Below are 18440 nucleotides of genomic sequence, written 5' to 3' on the forward strand. Positions count from 1 at the left end.
CTTTGCACCTAGAGAGGACAACAGAAAATCCTGGCCCTTTCTGGAAGAGGTAAAGCTATCACTTTCCAAAAGTTTCTGTGAGGGAGGCAAAACTTTACCTCCACCCTCTTAGAGTCTCCAGCTGGGTTTAAGAATTAAACTGATGTAAGACACACTAACAGGAGCTTTATTTACACATACGTTTTATGTGACATGGAGCCTTCATAAGGAAACAAAGACTCAAAGAATTCTCAAAATCTAAGTGCTTTTATGCTAAATTGAACAGAGAGAGGCAATTGTGGAAAAGTAACTAAAATCTATGTAGATACTACAGGAAGAAAGGAGCTATTTAACAACATCTGTTTCTACAGAACTGTCTGGGCCTCAACTCTCCCAGAACGTTTCTTTCCTCCTGGTATAGGGAGGACATCTTTCACTTGGGGTTTTTATCTTCTCTTTTAGGAAGAAAAGGAGAGGTCAGAGCACTCTTCTTGTACCTGCTGTTTTTCAAGTGCCTTTAGCTCAAAATTATCCTTATGCCAAAGTGACATGTTTTGGCGTGAGACATTCTGATTTCATTTATACTTTGGAAACTCCAAGAGCAGCTGCCTCTTACCTATGCAAAACCTCACGAGTAAGGAAGGAGCCAGAAGATATAAAGTCAAAATCATCCCTGCAGTTAATATGGATGTTGGCATAAATGCCTGATATCAGGGGAAGCACCAGTTACCACCTAACTTCTGCCTCTGCTCTTATGGGTGGTGTGCATGTGTGTGCAGGTGGGCTATTCAGCCAAAGAGAGGCCTACCTCCTACTGGGACCATTAGACAAAGATGCTAACTATAAGGTAGTCTGCCCCTGTGGTAGCTAGTTCCTAGAGATCAGGAAAGGAAACCATAAAAATCCATCCACTTTTACCAGGGACAAAATAATTTGGCCCCATTGACAGAAAAACAAGACAAAAATAAAACACTGGTCAGATTTCATGACTTATTTACAGCAGTGCCCAGTAGTAGCTCAGGACCACATACAGGTGAGGGTTTCATCACAGCCACCTGATAACTGAGGTCTGCACACCTCCAGGAGAAGGAAGGGTGCCTGGAGACAGGGGAGCCTGGGCTAGGCTGCAGGGCCTGCCAGCTTGGTCTCCACATCTAAGAAGTCAGACTTGCTGCTCCCTCAACTCCCTCCTGAGGCCACAGGGGAGGCCAGGAGGCACGAAGTCCTACATCCCTTTCGGCCAGGGCTCTGCATGAAGGCAGCCGAGTGGCTGAACAAACTGTCCCTGTGTCCACGTCTGCTCTTTGGGGATGGCTAGAGCCACTCTCGGGCCCTCACCCAGCAGATGTGCATGAAGTGAAGGCAACACATGAGAAGCAGGGAGTCAGGACACACGGACAAGAGCAGAGAAGTGACAAATGACAGGGTAGAAAGACAGAAGAACCTGAAATGCACAGCTGTCTGGAGCCATTTGGCACTGGGCTATCAAGACCTCAAATGCTCCTGAGGGCATGGCGGTATTAGAGCATCGGACAGTGACTGATGTTCAGTGTGAGTCATCAAGGAAAGGTCAAATTATGTTCAGAACATTTTGTTTAAGAAGGCAAAGTAAAGCATTGGAAAAAATCATTTTCCAAAATAAAATTTTAAAATTGGCATTCGAGTTTGAGTTATAGTATGTTGGCTATCAATAGTACTTCCACTTAAAATATTATATTCCATATTGCTATATTGAAAATCTCACCCAGTGAGAATTGATTTCTATCTATATAGTCTTACTGATATATAAGTGTATATACCCACATATATACCTATTTTTAAATCAAATTCTATATCTTTCTACCTCTTACAAGGCCTGATGCCACTGTCTATTTCCTCCCACATCTTCAGCTACCTGCTTCACACATATACTAGATCTTTCCCCTCAGCAAATGTTCAGGTCTCCCCACCTTGAAAACAAAGCAAACGAAGACCTGCCTGGGCCCCACAGAACCTCGTCCTCTCCCAGCACTAATCTAGGCCTTTCCTTTCCTTCACAATTAAAGTTTTAGGAAAAGCTCCGAATCGTATAGCCTCTTCTCCAAGGAATCTTCTCATGCTAATTTCCAATGCTTTCTTTTTTTTAAGTTTTAATATTACCTTTTGTATTTTTGCATTGGCACATTTGACTATGCCCCTCTTAAGCCATGCTTTCCTCAAGGTCCCTTTGATACTACTGCTCTACTTTATTTTCTTCCTACTTCTGTCCTGCCAGTTTCCCTTTCCTGTCTCTGAAGCCTCAATGTCAGCACTTTTCAGGGTTCTATCTCTGGATCTCTTCTCACTTGAAACATTCTCCCTGGGCAATCTTATCCGCCATTGCTTTGATGACACCCATATGCATATTTCTGACAAAGCTCTCACTGTGTATATGTATGTGCACAGGAGTGTGTAAAACAGCATAGTGAACATCTCCACCTGGATGGCACTTAAAATTATCTAAATTCAAGCCTCCTTCCTGTTCATCAAACCTGTTCCTCTTTCATTTTTTCCTGTCTGAGAACCACTCTTCCAATAACCCAACTTTGTAGACATCATAGATTCTTCTTTTCCTACACTCTCTCACCCAAACAACTGCAGCCTCTTCTTGATTCTTCTTCCTTAATATCTCTAAAATCTATCCCCTCCTGCCTGCTTCCTGTGTGCTGCCTTTCCTTCACGTTGGATTGGGGTTATGTCTTCACTCCTCACTTCACACTTCAGGTTTTTTTTGTGTTTTTTTTTAAAGATTTTTTATTGGGGAATTGGGGAAGGAGAACAGTGTTGGGGAATTAAGGCAGGGGAACAACCAAGTTGTTGTCCTTCAATCTTAGTTACAGAGGGTGCAGCTAGCTCAGTTCTAAGTCCAGTCGCCATCTGGCCGCCCATCAACAGCTGGGGGCCACTCAGCTCAAGATGCTGTGTTCAATCTTAGTTGCGGGTGGGCATAGCCCACCATCCCATGTGGGAGTCCAACAGGCAACCTTGTTGTTAAGAGCACGTGCTCTCAGCAGCTGAGCCATCCTGCCACCTGTTGGCAGCTCAGTGGCAGTTCAGCTCAGGCACAGCTCACTGGCCCATGTGGGAATTGAACTGGTGACCCTGTTGCTCAGAGCTTGTGCTGTTAACCAACTGAGCCACTCTGCCAGCCCGACACTTCAGTTCTTGATTCTTGACCTTTTTATCTGTACTCCTTGGCTTCTTTCGAATTTTGGATTTGGCAATCTGGACTTATTCTCATTCACAATCTAGGACATGAGGCCTTGGTGCGGGCGTACAGTCCAAAGACCATTCTTCCCATACTCTTACCACTACCCCTCATAAGAGGGGGAAAAACAGGATACTTTATCTTGATTGAGGACACTCCCCACAAGCCATAGCTCAGTCATAAGTAATTATTACTCTGTTTTGGAATTGATGGTCCCTTTGTTGGCCTCCTGAATTATTTGAGAATTCTTGACTGCTGATTTCGATATCTAAATCATTAGCGGGATTGCTTTTCTTATCTACCTTTTCTATTGATTAGCCACATTTTATTGCCTCATCACAATTCTACTAATTTTATATCATACCAGACATTAGGCATAAAAATATAGTTATGAATGAGATGTCACAAGACAATACTGAAAATACTAACAAGTAAGGTAAGGGACTTGACTAGGTTGCCTCTTACTCATGGAAGTAGTTTGGCCTTATTAAGATGACATTTCATTGCCTGGTCTCAGATCTGGACAGCAATAATAATTTGTAGGACAAATGATTGAATACAATTGGGGTGTGTCTGTGGCCATAGAAATGAGTTAACCTAAACCTCACAGGAATTAAATTTATTACTTTGACTTAATTAGCACCTCACTTTGAACTTCTGAGTTTACACCCAGCCCCAGATCAAATAGATCAAATCACATTTTATGTTGGCAAAAACAAAAGCTATTTCATTTGGTTCTTTAAAATTCACTAAAAGAAAACAACAATTGCAATGTTACATGTTAAATTATTTGTTGTCACTTGGAAAAAGAAAAAAGATTTACTGAAAAAAAATCAATCATTTTAGAAATTAAATGAATAAAATGCACATTTTTTATCAAACATAACTACAATAGATTTCTCTTTATTCAAAATCATATTTTTTATCATTTATTTTTTTTAAATTCTTACAAAAATATTTTGATGCCATGCTTTCATTCAGGGTACAAATGAGACAAGGGAAAAGTGAACTGGCAAAGTGTTCATGAGATATATTATTAGATAAGGATGGGTGTGTATTATAAGCTTCCGTTAAACCGTCATCTCTAATTCTCTCCTTATGAAATATGTGTGGAAAATAAGAGATACAAACTTTTCCTCACCAAATAATTTTAAGAAGTAAATGATATAAATAGAGCCCTGAATGCTTTAATATTTCTGCCTGCAAGGTATTATTATTCTAAGTGAGTGAGTGGAATAATTATTATAAACAGTATAATACTTTCAGAAAGATTGTCTTCATCTGTTTACCTCCTATATGTGTATAGCTGTCATATACAGAGGGTGCCAAAAAAAGTATACACACTTTTAAGAAAGGAAAAAAACTATTAAAATTGTAATACTCAATGTATACGGATAACAAAAGATGAATACAAATCAAGTGTATATATTTTTTGGGCACCCCCAGTATATAGTGAGATAGATATATAGATATTGATTTCATATATATCTTATATAGATATAAATGTATCTATTTAGCTATATATAAACACATACATATATACATATATACACATAGGGTATATATACATCTATAACTATATGTGCACAGACATATATGTGTCAAACTAGGTCTTTCGTTTAAATTATTATGTAGATATTTCTTAATCTTTCAATGTTTTTTTCACAAATCTACTATACACACACACACACACACACACACACACACACACACACGATGCCAAAAAAAGTATACACATTTTAAGAAAGAAAAACTATATTAAAATTGTAATAATATATACCGATAACAAAGATGAATAGAAGTCACGTTTGACTTCTGCAGTTACAAGAGGTGCTCAACGTGGTTACCATCTGCGTCATTTTAATACTGTTTTTTCCTTTCTTAAAATGTGTATACGTTTCTTTTGGCACCCTCTGTATATCATTTCCTCTTCATACATGTACGTTATGTTAATAAAAAAGAAATCGTTGTACAAAGAGTTAAGTTAAATGTTTTGCCCATAATCACAGAGCAGACTCCAATGAGACGCCTGGTCGCCGTTCTCTTCCTTTCCGAGACGCTGCCACCCTCGCTTGATAGGCTTCATTCCAGCTAAGTCTGGGAAGGACACCATGTCCCCATTTTGATCTTGAATCAATTTACTCAAACAAAAGGTCAGTTTAGACAGAAATCTGGTTTGACTGATTTCTTTCACTGTATTGCTCAGTTTAAATAAAATGAGCAAATTGGTGTCTTTGTTTCTGTGTCACATACACAGCCTAAATACTGACCAGGTGCTGTAACACTAGCCTCTGTGACCCATTTTAAACCCCAGTCTCCTAGATTAAATAAACACCTTTCTCTCTAATGAGAATGTGACTGAAAGGCAGGACAGAGAAGAGGAAAAGACAGCGGACGACCCCTTCCAAGCAAACACTATTGAATTACAAAGGCGAAAACAGCTATTTTAGAAAATTGCAACCACGAGGGAGCAAATTTATCGATCGTATCATTGTTTTTTTTCCTCCTTGTTGCTAGGATATGGTCTATATTAAAGATAGTTGTTGCCTTGGTGAGACTCTTCCCCGAGAAAAGTAGTAGTGCTCCCCCTGCTGACCAAGAAGCCCGGCTTGTTTTGTTTTGTTTTTTTCAATTTAAAACAAAACAAAAATATTAGGCAATTAGATGTCTTTAGTATATAGCTTTGGACTTTACCTGCAAAACTGTATTCCAAGGACATTAGAAGCTTATTTAAATGACACTGGAAATTTTATTTTCTGCTATATATGACGAAACATACGGCAAATTCTGACCAAGTGCCAGGTTTCTCACTGCTTGGGGCTATTTCTTTGTTTCCTCTCTTTTAACACAGGGTGTGCCTGCCGGTGAAGACCATTCTCACCCTAAAATAAATTATCAAGTTCTTTGGGTGCTATTTAAATTTTTTAAAAGGCCCAGGGGAAAAAAATGCTTATAATATTAACTAGTGATTTTTGCTAATCACTAGTTACTTGTAATAGAGGAGAGGGAGAAGGAGAATTCTACAAAGGTCTTAGTTTCTTTCACTATGGAAATTACTGAAAACATCTAACATTAAGATTGAGAAGTGTTAGGGGTGGGGTGGTCGGATTATGGAGGGGCAGGTTAGCCCCCCTGAATTTGAAGCACCTGCAATCTATCCGGTTAGTTATTACTGAAGGGAGTAGAGTTTGGGAGAAGCGTTGTGAAATGGAGTTACAGATTTAAACATCATCAACCTATATATTATCAGAGGTGAATCACAGGTATGGGTGAGATCATCAAAAAGGGAAACAAAGAAAATGAAGAGGGCTGAACATGGAAACTTCAGGAACATCACCAGTATTTAAAAAATGGTCAGAGATGAACCACTAGTGGAAACCGAGACAGAAACCTCAGAGATTTTGGAGCAAACTAAGAGGAATTATCAGATTAATCCAAGGAGAAGAAAAATTAAAGAAATAAGAAAGAAATAGTGTCAAAAACCAAAAAGAAGCCAAGAAGAATGACTTAATCCATTGACCTTGTTATTCAAGAGGTGCCTGATGGCCCCGAGAGGATCTCAGCCCTCCAATTGTTCCCCTCCTCCTCCCTCACCATTAAACATGGAATTTTGTTTTTAAATCAGAGCCTACACTAAATTAAGTTTCCTACATCAAGCCTTCCTGATTATCTTCTATCTGTCCTAACTTGTCGTGTGGGCCACATAAATAAAACAATCTGTTCTTCTCTAACACAGACATTTCCAAAAATGATCGCCACTATCAGCTTTGTGCCAACCTTCCCTCCACTTCCATTAAAGTGATGAAAAGGGGCTTAGATTCCTCTGAGGACGGGGACAATTGCTATGAAGAGAAATTCAGCTAGATTTTGCTGGTCGAGAGCCGAAGTGAGAATGGGAAATGTTTTGTGTTTTTGCAAACTCATAGGGAACTGCTTTCTCCCACAGTCACTGGAAAGGAGAACATTTTCACAAGTTTCTATTTCTGATAAGTATTTTTAAGAGTGTAATGCTGTAATAAGAGAAAATTTAGCACGTGTGTGCAGACGCCTGGAATAGTTGAAAGGACCCTTCTCCATCAGCCCTAGCCTCATGACACTATGGCAAAGTGTTGGTAAGCTTGTGATTGTCAGGGGACTGGCATCTCACCCTCCAAGTAGGTTGGGGGCAGGTAAATCTCAAGTGCGTGGGACCAGAGATCAGCCCTCTAAGAGGCAGGAGGAAGTACAAAATGAAGCTCTTGGGCAATCCTCATTTAGCAAGTAAGGCAGTTTTTGGAGGTGTCTGTGGGAGAGGGTTTCTATTGTGTCTCTGGGATGCTCTGGGGATGTTGGAGGACGGTGGGGACTTACTGCCCCTCCATCTAGCACAGCTCTACTCATTTTATATACTGGAATTCCGAGTACCGTCTCTTTAAGCAAAGATAATGCTAATTAAAAAAAAAAAAGCAGAAAAGCTCTAAGGTTCTTTCTAGTTCTAAAATATACTACGATTATAAATCTACGGAGCAGCTACCCCAAAGGTGGAATGCTGTGATTTGCTGTGGTTTGAGAAGATCCGCAAGGATTTGCTTGTTCAAAAATCCATCCTATAAAAACCTAGACAGAGAATTGAAAAAGGAAAGGTAGCTAGGAGAGGTTCAGGTTGTTCTGGGAAGGAAGAGGCTCTATCAGATGATCCTGAGGTGACCACAAAGAGCCTAGGGCAGGGATCGGCAAACTCTTGAAACGGAAGAGCCGCCAGGGGTCAGCTTGTGAGCCACAGGCTCTGAAGTAAAATTGAAAATGAAAATAAAACTATCATAGTTTCATTTATAATATTACTTAAAATTTTTCTTATTTGTAAAAATATATTTATGGCTCGCAAATAATTTTTAAATTGTTGTGAGGGACAGGGTTGGCTCTTCCAGGGGTTGGCAAACTTTTGAGATGGAACGTACCCAAAAAGCCACATGTGGCTCCCGAGCGCAGTTTGCCGGCCCCTGGCCTAGGGGCATCATGGGGTCCCTGAGGGCCTGAGAGGGAGAAGGACTTTGAAGAAGGCTATGAGCACCTAGGAAAATTCCACGCTTCGGCTAAGACTGACCCTAAACCCAGCTTAGGTGAAAAGCTTGAATTTTTTTTTCTAGTTTCCAAGGAAACATAATTAAGGGGACACAGGTGGTAATTCCTCCTAAAATTGACAGAGAAATTCTTCATGGGCTTGAATTCTAGATTTGTGTCAAATAAACAAGCTTGGCTAATCAGAGGGAATCAGCAGCTATGATCAGGCAAGATGAAATAAATGTTTAAGAACTTTGTGCATGGATGGAAGGTGGAAAGATAAGGGACAACATATCCTTGTCTATTCTAAGCCTGAGGAGGAGAGAACACAGTGATTCTCAAATCCAGAGTCAATGTAGAAACTATAATGTCCTATCTTTGTAACATTTTATGTGACTAGGTAGGGTTCACCTTGAGTTTATGAATAGTAAATACCTAAGGACATGGGGTAAAGTTGTTATTAATAAAACAGTATCAACTGAAGATAGATAATTCATGCATTTATAAGGCCATTTCTTTTGACTCTTGAATATCTGTATTCTCCTACCGCAGCTTCCACATAGTAGGTATTCAATAAATATATGTTGAATGAACAAATAATGTAAGATTTTTGTGACTATTAAGCCAAGGGAGCACTAGAGGCTTTTCTTACCTTAGGTCACTGATAGATTCTTCTGGGGACATGAGGTAAACCCTTGAGAGTCCCCCCATCAGTGTTAGTGGAACACCATCAACACTACTATAGACTTTCATACTCAAATCAATACCTGAGTGGAAGGGTGACGTAAAGGATCCCAGCAGATCTAAAAATGTGCTAACCTCCTCACGAGCAGTGTATACAGAAACCACAGTTTGCTTTCAGGGACTAGCTTTAGGGGTAATAACATTTAAGTTTTCCAAACATTAATTACAAAAATAAAATGAATTGAGCACAATGGCAATGTAGCACATTTAAAATAATTCTAGAAGAGCACAAAAATTTGCAATGTAAATAAAGACTTTGCTGTAGTAGAGCTAGTGCAATGGCTGAGTTTCTATATATAAAATAAAAGAAAGCAAGTTTTATTCTGTTTCTTGTAAAAATATTTTCCTAGTTGAAATTTTTAGGCTCAATTAACACAGCCAGGAATGTTCATTTAGGATGCACATTCCTAAATGTCATAAATTTCTTTCTGCAGAAGTCACAACTTTGGAAATGGGGTACGTTTCTACAACCATGGAATATTAATTAGAATCATTTTAGCATTTCTAATTCCCAAATCATTTGTTTTAGAAAAAATCTCCTTGATGATTACTGTTAAATATTCTAAAAAATTATTCCCTGCTTAGTGTTCAACTTTTTTATTATATGGTAACTCATTAGTAATAACAAACCTGAATGATAACAAATGCCCCTGTACATTACTAATAAATTCTCAATTCATGAGGGTATGCATATTCCAGAATAGATGATGGAATGATTATGAAGTCAAAATTTAGTCTTCTAGCCATCCACGCTATTTTTACCCTTACTTGCTTTCATTCTGTTTTATTAAAGAAGTCATAACGTCTCACCCCTCTGCTCAAAATTCAACAATGGCCTAAAATCCTAAATCCTTACAAAGTCGATAAGATTCTGTCTGGCCTCATCTTCTATGACTCCACCATTTGTCCACTCTGCTCCTCCCACATCGGCCTTCCTTCTCACTGTCACTCAAAGAAAACAAGCACACACTTCCTGCTCAAGAGCTTTGCACTTGTTGATACCTGTGCATAGAACATTTTCCTTGCAAATATCCTCGTGGTTTGTTCTCTCTGCTCTTCTACAACTTCACCTAAATATCATCTTCCCTGCCACCCTGTCTAATATTGCAATATTATTCCTCAGTCTGGACATTCTCTACCCCCTTTCTCTGTTTGGTTTTTTCTACTTAGGGCTCATCACCATCTAAAATAATACATATTTTTTACTTTAGTATCTTTCTGATTTGTCCCCTAACTAGAATATAAACTCTCTGAGGGGTGGGATGTTTCTCTGTTTTGTTCCCTGCAGTGTCTCCAGCATCCAAAAGAGTGCCTGGTACCTAACAGATGCACATAGATATTTGTTGAATGATTTGCATGATGCCGGATAGAACCAATCTTCTGAATAAGTAGGAAAAAGAAGAGGAAATGTATAACATATTTATTGGGTTTTACTACTTTGGATCAACTGCTTTTGATAAAGTTAAAACTGTATAATTTCAATCTTTAAATCAGTCGATTTTTTTTCATTGATCCAAAGGTTTCTATCTTCTTTCCCAGAAAAACTTCCAAAAATGATGTAATGAGTAGCAAAAATATTGCTTTGTATTTCATCCATTTTCTCTATCTCTTTCCACTACTTTAAAAGCATAATGAGAGGGATTCGGAGGAAAAGGAAAAAATTTAGATAATGTCAAATTGGGAAAACAGTCATTGAAAAAAAAAAAAGAGATGGTTGGCCTTTTGATAGACATTATCAAACATGGGCACAAAGGAATTTTCTTCAGTGAGGTTTGGGTTGTTTAAGCCACTAAATATAAATGAAAATACTATTTAAAAAATGATGTAGATTAATGGACCAGAAGGTAATTCTCATTACACAAGGAGGCAGTGTTGCTCAGAAAAACTAAAGGTTCCACTTCCTTACCTAAGCCATAACTATGAGTCATCATTATATACCCAAAACCACTACACAAAGAACCAGCATAATTTTCTATATGACTGCTGGTTCAACTTCTCCAAAACTCATTACCTTCTGAATGAAAACTGATGTTGCAACAACAAAAAAACACACATGTATTTATAAAACCCCACTGGAAGGTGTTCTATTTGAATATTCACCTTGTTTCGGATCAGGATTTTGTCTTCCATAATCTTCTAAAAGATTTACTTTCAGGAACACATTTAAAAAGGTACTTTTAGGGGCACCCCAGTTGGGACACCCTCTCATTTTGAGAGCTGTAACTTTCTGCTCTAATAAAACTATCCTCTGCTACAAACTTTAAAAAAAAAAAAAGTACCTTTACATAAGAAAAGCAGACATTTAAATAGTGCAAGTTTTGAAGTATTAAGCTTGTTTTAAGAGGAATTCAGGGTTTACTTCATTTAAATTAAGTCTGCAAGCATCCAGGGCTTTGTTGTCTGTGCCAGTGCTGAGGGCTAAGGATTTCCCATCTGTGCTCTCAGTATTTTATTAATTCACTCTTAAGAGATAAAGGTTTTGAGGAGTTATGCCTTGGGGATTAGACTTACAGCTGAACAAAGTCACAAATCAACTCGAGTAATGGGTTTTGCTTGTAAAATCAACTCTCAATTATTCCCTGTGTGGATAACTAGTTGGTAGATTTTCCACATGGAATGTTAAATCAGGCTGGCTTTCTCCTGTTATCAGCATTCTCCCAAAGCCTCTTGGCCCATCCCGAGCTAGTGGGTGCTTCTCAAAGTAAAGTCCTTTTAAATGCTGTCCGCCTAATGCAAATCATAACTAGGAGGGGAAAATCCACTACAGGACAATAAAGTAATGCATCCCAAGGCCAAACGAGTTATTCACTCCAAGTTATAAGTAATTAGCACAGTCCTGTTTCCTGTGATACTGAAAAACTGGTTACTAATAGAATTATACCATGTTTTGAAGACAGATGATTTTTTTAGGCATATACCTAATGGCCTCCCTGGGCAACTCAATAATTTGCATTTCGACAAGTCAGTTCTGAAGAAAAACAGGGTATATTTAGAGCCCTCCCTGGGTTCTTCAAACATGTATCCAAGTGTCTGAGAACATAAGTCCTAGGAGCACGCTTCCAATTGTTGCTTATGTCCTCCTTCTCAGTTCTCCCCTCTATTCCAAATCAAGGTTGATGTGTTTTAATTTGATGAAAAGTAGCTTACACGAAACTTTTCTAATCTCAGGATAACCCGGGCATGACTTGCTATTAAAAAGTAGAATTTTTGTTTTTTAAATTGAACACTCGAGATACTACAAAATCCATTGAGGTCAGATATAACATATTTTCCTATTATGCCTGAGTAAGAGAGCTTAAATATGTTCTCTTGACTAACAACAAAGGCAAGGAAACTGGGGGTTTACAGGGAGACCTAATACTTTGTTTCAACATATAAATCACTAAAACTCAAGGGATGAGCCATTGGGTGTAGGAATATCCTAGTGACTTCTATGTGAGTCCAGATAGGATGCTCTAGTTTTTATTAGAGAATATTATTACCATTGCCCTTTGTGCCAATGCATATGTATCTGACCATAACTGTAACATTATTTGTACTCCTGGTTCTTTCTGGAAATATAATCTTGCACATGCTGCTTCTAAACTCATATTGGCAGCTCACTGACCAGAAATAATATTGAATAAGAGTTACCCCTAAAATATGCTGTCCATTTATTTCTCTAGATCAGTAATTCTTCACTTTTTAAAGATAAAGATCATCTTCTTGAAAAGAAACCCCATTTAGGGGGCAGCTGGTTAGCTCAGATGGTTCAAGTGCGTGCTCTGAACAACAAGGTTGCCGGTTCGATTCCCACATAGCGCAGTGAGCTGCGACCTGCACAGCTAAATTGAAGACAACGACTTGGAGAGTGGAGTTGGAGCTGAGTGTACCCTCCACAACCAAAATGAAAACCACTACTTGACTTGGAGCTGATAGGTCCTGGAAAAACACACTGCTTCCCTTCCCCAATAAAATCTTAAAAGAAAAAAAAAATCCTGTTTAGAATCCCAGTTTTTAAATAGATAAAACAAGGCTACTCTGGTTCAGATGGGAGTGTAGGCCCAGAACCCCTGTCACACCCACTACTACCAGCCCTCAGAATCCAGAAAAACCTGTGTACCCCTAGAGCTCTGCAGGGAGGGGTTGAAACCCACTGGTCAAGATTCTTACTATTATTGCTGGATCAAATCAAACCATCACAAAGATATGCATTTGAACAGTGATTTGGGCCTTTATAGAATTAAATATCTAAAAGAGCTGAATCAAATTTACTCAAATTGAATTGACAATTGATGTACCTTGTTTTTAAATTAAATTTGATTTACTTTAAAAGTTACCCAAGGACCAAGAGTTATATTTAACAGAGTAGCCAAAACTGTAGACATTAGAGCTAGACTGCCCAGGTTTCAAATCCCAGCCCAAATTCCACTTTATTAATTGCATTATCTCATGCAAATTACTGCCTTGTGCCTTTGCTTCCTCATTAGTAAAAAGGAGATGAGGACAATAATAGTGGCTACCTCAGAGAATGCAGTGAGGAATAAATGAATTTAAGTATATAAAGCAATCAGAAGAATGCTACTTATGAAGAGCCATGGAGATTCTTTTCTTTAGTCCTCAGTATTAAGAAAACTTATCTCTCACCCAGAACTGTATATTTTTATCATGAGAACATTGTGATTCTTACAAATGACTATGACTTCGGCTTTATTGTGGCAAAATACAAGGATGTGTCTTTACTTCTCCCTCCTGGGCTCATTGGCGGCGTAACTAACTGCTCTCCCACTGAAACCTACAAAGCTCAGAACATTTTGCAAGTAATCCTGATAGCTCCCCCTACTAAGTCGAAGCTGGCATGTAAGTAAAATCTGATACTCTCCCTGGGCTGCAAGCACTCTTTCCACTAAACCACCCTGCATTCCAGGTGAAAAGAACAGCAAGACGAAAGGAATGAATACAGAGCATGTTTATGAAAGAGCAAATATAAGAAGCCAGCATAGGCTTTTATTTATCATAACTAATATTGACTTACTGTGTGCCAGGCACTTTAAAATATTAACTATTAATATACATAATATAAATCTCATAATAACCCTTTGAGGTAGATACAATTATCCCTATTTTAGAGATAAGGAAACTGAGAGAAGTTAAGAAACTTGCTCAAGATCACACAGTTAGTAAATGGTAACCCAAGCCATCCAGCTGCAGAAGACAGCTTTTAACCATCCTACGATGAGGCCTATCTTTGGAAGTATGGAAAAGAAAACGTCAGAGCTGGGCTTTAAGGGATTAGCCTGCTAGCAGAAGGTAGAATGAACAAGGAGGGGTGATAAGTCTCCCCTTATCTTGAGGGATACGTAGATGCTTGAAACCATAGGTCGTACTGTGCCCGATATATACTATGTTTTTTTCTATACATACATACTATGATAAAGGTTTAACTTATAAACTAGGTACAGTAAGAGATTAACAAAAATAACTAATAATAAAATAGAATAATTAGGACACGATATTATAATAAAAGTTATGTGAATGTGGTGTCTCTCTCTCTCTCTTTCTCTCCGGTAATTTTATATTTTTCAGTCCAAACCTATTCCTGAATCTGTGTAACCATCCCTTACTTGCAGCAAAAGGCTAGGTGTCACTATTCAAGGGATCCCTTGTTGAAGTCTTCTTCGTATAGGCTCAATGTTTTGGGGCACACGTTGCCATCAATCAGAGCACGTTTTCTGATCATGTCTTCCAACCACAAATTTAATGCCTTTCCATCTTAACTAACCACTTATCATGCACTGCGGCTGTTAACATTGCAGTTTGAGGTACAACAGCAAATCTAGCATGGATTTCTTTTCCTTTCTTCACAATTTCATGTTGAAGATTTATTCTTACCATAGATCTTAGCAACCTCAGCATACAATTTTTTTTTTCCTTTCCTTAGTAAGTTGAGAACTTTCACATTTTCACTTAAAAGAAGCACTTTACGGCTTGTTTTTGGCATATCTGAATTGCCAGCATCACCACTCTTGTGCTTTGGGGCCATTATTAGGTAAAATAAAGGTGACTTGAACACAAGCTCTGTGCTACTTTGACAGTCAATGTGATATTAGGTGACTAATGGGCGGGGAGTGTCTATAGCGTGGATATGCGGGGCAAAGGGATGAGTCACATCCTGGGCAGGATGGAGCAGGATGGCGTGCAATTTAAAATGCGTGACTTGTTTATTTACGGAATTTCCCATTTAATTTTTTGGGGCCGTTGACTGTGGGTAACTGAAACCACAGAGAGTGAAACCGAGGATAAAGGGCGACTATTGTGATTACCATTATGTGTTGAACTCTGATTATGTGTTAGGCACTCTACTAAGTATTTTACCTACATTCTGACATTTAATTCTCACAACAACTCTTTGAGACCAATACAACTGTGATCCCCATTTTAAAAATAAGGTAACTAAGGGTCAGGGAGATTAAGCAATGGCACGTAGGTAGTAAATGGCAGAGCTAGAACTCAAACTCTGTTCTGCCTAACTCCAAACCTGTGTTCTTTACTGTTCCCAAAATATGACTTTGACATATGTGAGAAATAATAGGAATGAAGAAATAAAACTGATGTAATACATACTGAAAAGAAGGAATCCATGGAGTTTAGCAACTGTTTCAATACATCGAACAAAGGGGAGGAGTCAAAAATGACTACTGTTTGAAGTGGGGAAAACATGGAGAATAGCAACACTGTTCAAAGAGATAGCGAAGTCAGGAAGAGTTCATCCTTAGACAACACTCACTCCAGAGCAGGAACATAGTGTGTGACACAGAGAGTTATTATTTTTATATTAGGAGATGTTACTCATCCATCACATTTTCCAAAACCCATGTAGAGGCCAGACTGGGTGGGTGGGACTCATGGTCCTTGCTTGTCTGAAGACATTTTTCTGATGTCCTTTACTATTTGAACAATGAGCATGATTTTAAAAGTGAAGTCAGGAGGAAAAACTAAAGAAAGGTGTTGAGTTTCTTAAAGAAAAGGATGCCATTTTTCTCCAGGAGTTTCTGGTCTGTGTTTAACCCTAAAGCAACCAACACATGACCCTGCATAACAGCCACCAATATTTTGCATTGAGATATACAGGGAATATCATAATAAGCAATGCCATCTTAGCAGAAACAGTAGTTCCACCTTTTGGTGAAAACTTCTGTTTCTTCTACTCCTATCAACCCTACCCCTAGCCACAAACAAAAGTAATAAGGGATTTTTTTCTGAGAAAAATAATACGATTGATAAAAATCTCAGGTTTCTGCTGATTGCAATCAAGTCCACACTAGAATTGAAATCCTGACTCTCAGTCTTGTGCTTCCCCATAACAACCCAATGTTTTTTCTTGTAAGCTGGTTTAGAAATGCTTGTCTTGAATGAACTCAGAGTGAATTACAAGAAAAAGAAAAAAACACACACACAAAGCCTCACTGACCTGCTAGGCATTGCTGTGTTGGACTGGAGGTTCTTATAAAATGAAATCCCATAACATTTCAACTGCCACATAAAAACCTTTGACCATGTTATGTGTTTTTTATAGCACTGCCTATGGCTAAAGCCTCTGACAGAATTGGTCTTACCACTGCAGGCACAAGTCACTCTGAACTCTGAGCTCCCAAAATCACAAAAGGGAGGCAATGGTGCCTAGTTAGGGAGTGCCCTCGGCCAAGTTCGCATTCGGTTCCCACTTTGACTTTACTGTTGGAGGAGAAAGGAAGAAAAAAAGATGTTCTGAGCTAGGTGGATAGGAAAGCAAGTGGGTGACAGAGGGGACCAGCCAAGTAAGCCCTTCACCAAAATCCCCATCTTCAATTCCCCCTTTTCTTTACTGCAGGTCCTAAGAGGGATACAGAAAGAGAGCAAACTCAAAATTTAAAAATAAACACTCTAGTGAGATGGGCCTTGCCCTGCCCAAGTTGCTGTGTGCTCTGCTCACAACCTCTGTGCTGAGCTGTGAGGCTTAATACAACCACCTGATGGATGCCTTGGAATGCCTAAGAGATCAGCGCTAAGTGAATACCGAAAAGACTACTAAGTAAAACCAACTCATTGTTTTCATAGATTGGAATCTTTTTACTTTCTAAAGAAGAGTGAAAATGAAAAGATGAAATTAACCATACACCACCTTCAAAGCAAAAAAGAAACAAATTCTGGAACATAAAATAGCTGCCCACTGTGATCATAAAAGAGCATATCTCCTCTGACACATGGGTACTTCAAGTATTCCTCAGGGTCCTTTTCTGAATAATAGGCTTCATGGCATTCACAATTCCAGGCCCAATATACTTAGCATATCTCTTACTCTAAAATGATTTTTTTTAAATCACGTTAATATTCATTCATTCTCCAACAAATATTGATTGGGTGCCTCCTATGTGCCAGGCACCATTCCGAGTGCTAGAGATATAGCAGTAAATGAAAGAGACTAAAATCCTGTGCTCATGGAACTTATTTGCTAGTTGAAACCTCTCCCTCTTTATTTTCAAAGTTCCCAATTTAATAGATGTTTGTTGAATGAGTAGATGATAAATAATATTTAAGGTAATGTGTGAGAATCAGACAAATTATAGTATAAAAATGAGCTGTGAGCCATGTAAAACCTAAGATTATATGTATATATACATATATATATATATATATTATAAATCTATCTATCTATCTATCTATCTATCTATATATATATATATATATTGAATTTCATCTCCATTCCTCTTCAACTCTCCTTTTTCTTTTTGACTAGACTGCTACAAAATAAAACAGAGGTAATTTCTAGAAAGTGTTTTTCCCAAGGCACTGAGTATTAAATATCAACAAACGAAAAGGAGGCTCTTACAAACAGAAGGAAGGAAAGTCTGTAAATGATCACCCTCATTTAGTGAAGACCTACACTTAGAGACCTCATGTTTCCATGCCGAGCATAGAACCAATGAACTGGCATCTCAAAAATCAACACTAAAATAAGTAATAATCTGGCTGAAAACTTACTTCAAGGATGTTCAGAGATGACATTCCACGGCCTGGCCTTTGGGGTTCCATGTTAGTTTATCTCAACTCAGTAGAGTACTACTGACCTCCACTCTGGTGCTTCATTTTTATAGTGGCCTGTGCATGCAGATTGTGGAGGGATGGGTCAAACCCAGGTGTTTCATCATACTGTCGGGCACAGAGGATGTCCTTTGCCTCTGGGAAGTAAAGTTATGAGGTTAACAGGTTAGGAGGAAAATCACCTCTAGCATCAAGGAATGGCAACAAATATGGAAACACAGAGGTCAAAGCCTGGGGAGTTATTAAAACAAATCTCCAAAGAAAGAGATCCCATCATTGATGAAACCACCTCTCACCCTCCCCTTCTAAGCTGACTGGATTACAGAAGAATGATTTATCATGAGGAAGGAATGAAGGAAGGAAGGGAGGGAGGGAGGGAGGGAGGGAGGGA

At 38.6% G+C, this 18440-nt stretch overlaps 1 long non-coding RNA gene across 1 annotated transcript in view; it reads right to left on the reverse strand.

Annotated features, from left to right (window-relative positions):
* Positions 1-17995: 17995 nt before the first annotated feature.
* Positions 17996-18440, reverse strand: part of LOC109385439 (uncharacterized) — a 13849-nt gene continuing 13404 nt past the window's right edge. Inside the window, exon 3 of the long non-coding RNA XR_002124623.1 lies at positions 17996-18186. This is a non-coding gene — a long non-coding RNA (uncharacterized LOC109385439). The remainder of the gene's footprint in view (positions 18187-18440) is intronic.

Source organism: Hipposideros armiger, unplaced genomic scaffold (genome assembly GCF_001890085.2).
Source record: "Hipposideros armiger isolate ML-2016 unplaced genomic scaffold, ASM189008v1 scaffold_115, whole genome shotgun sequence".
In the NCBI taxonomy this organism is placed as follows: domain Eukaryota; kingdom Metazoa; phylum Chordata; class Mammalia; order Chiroptera; family Hipposideridae; genus Hipposideros; species Hipposideros armiger.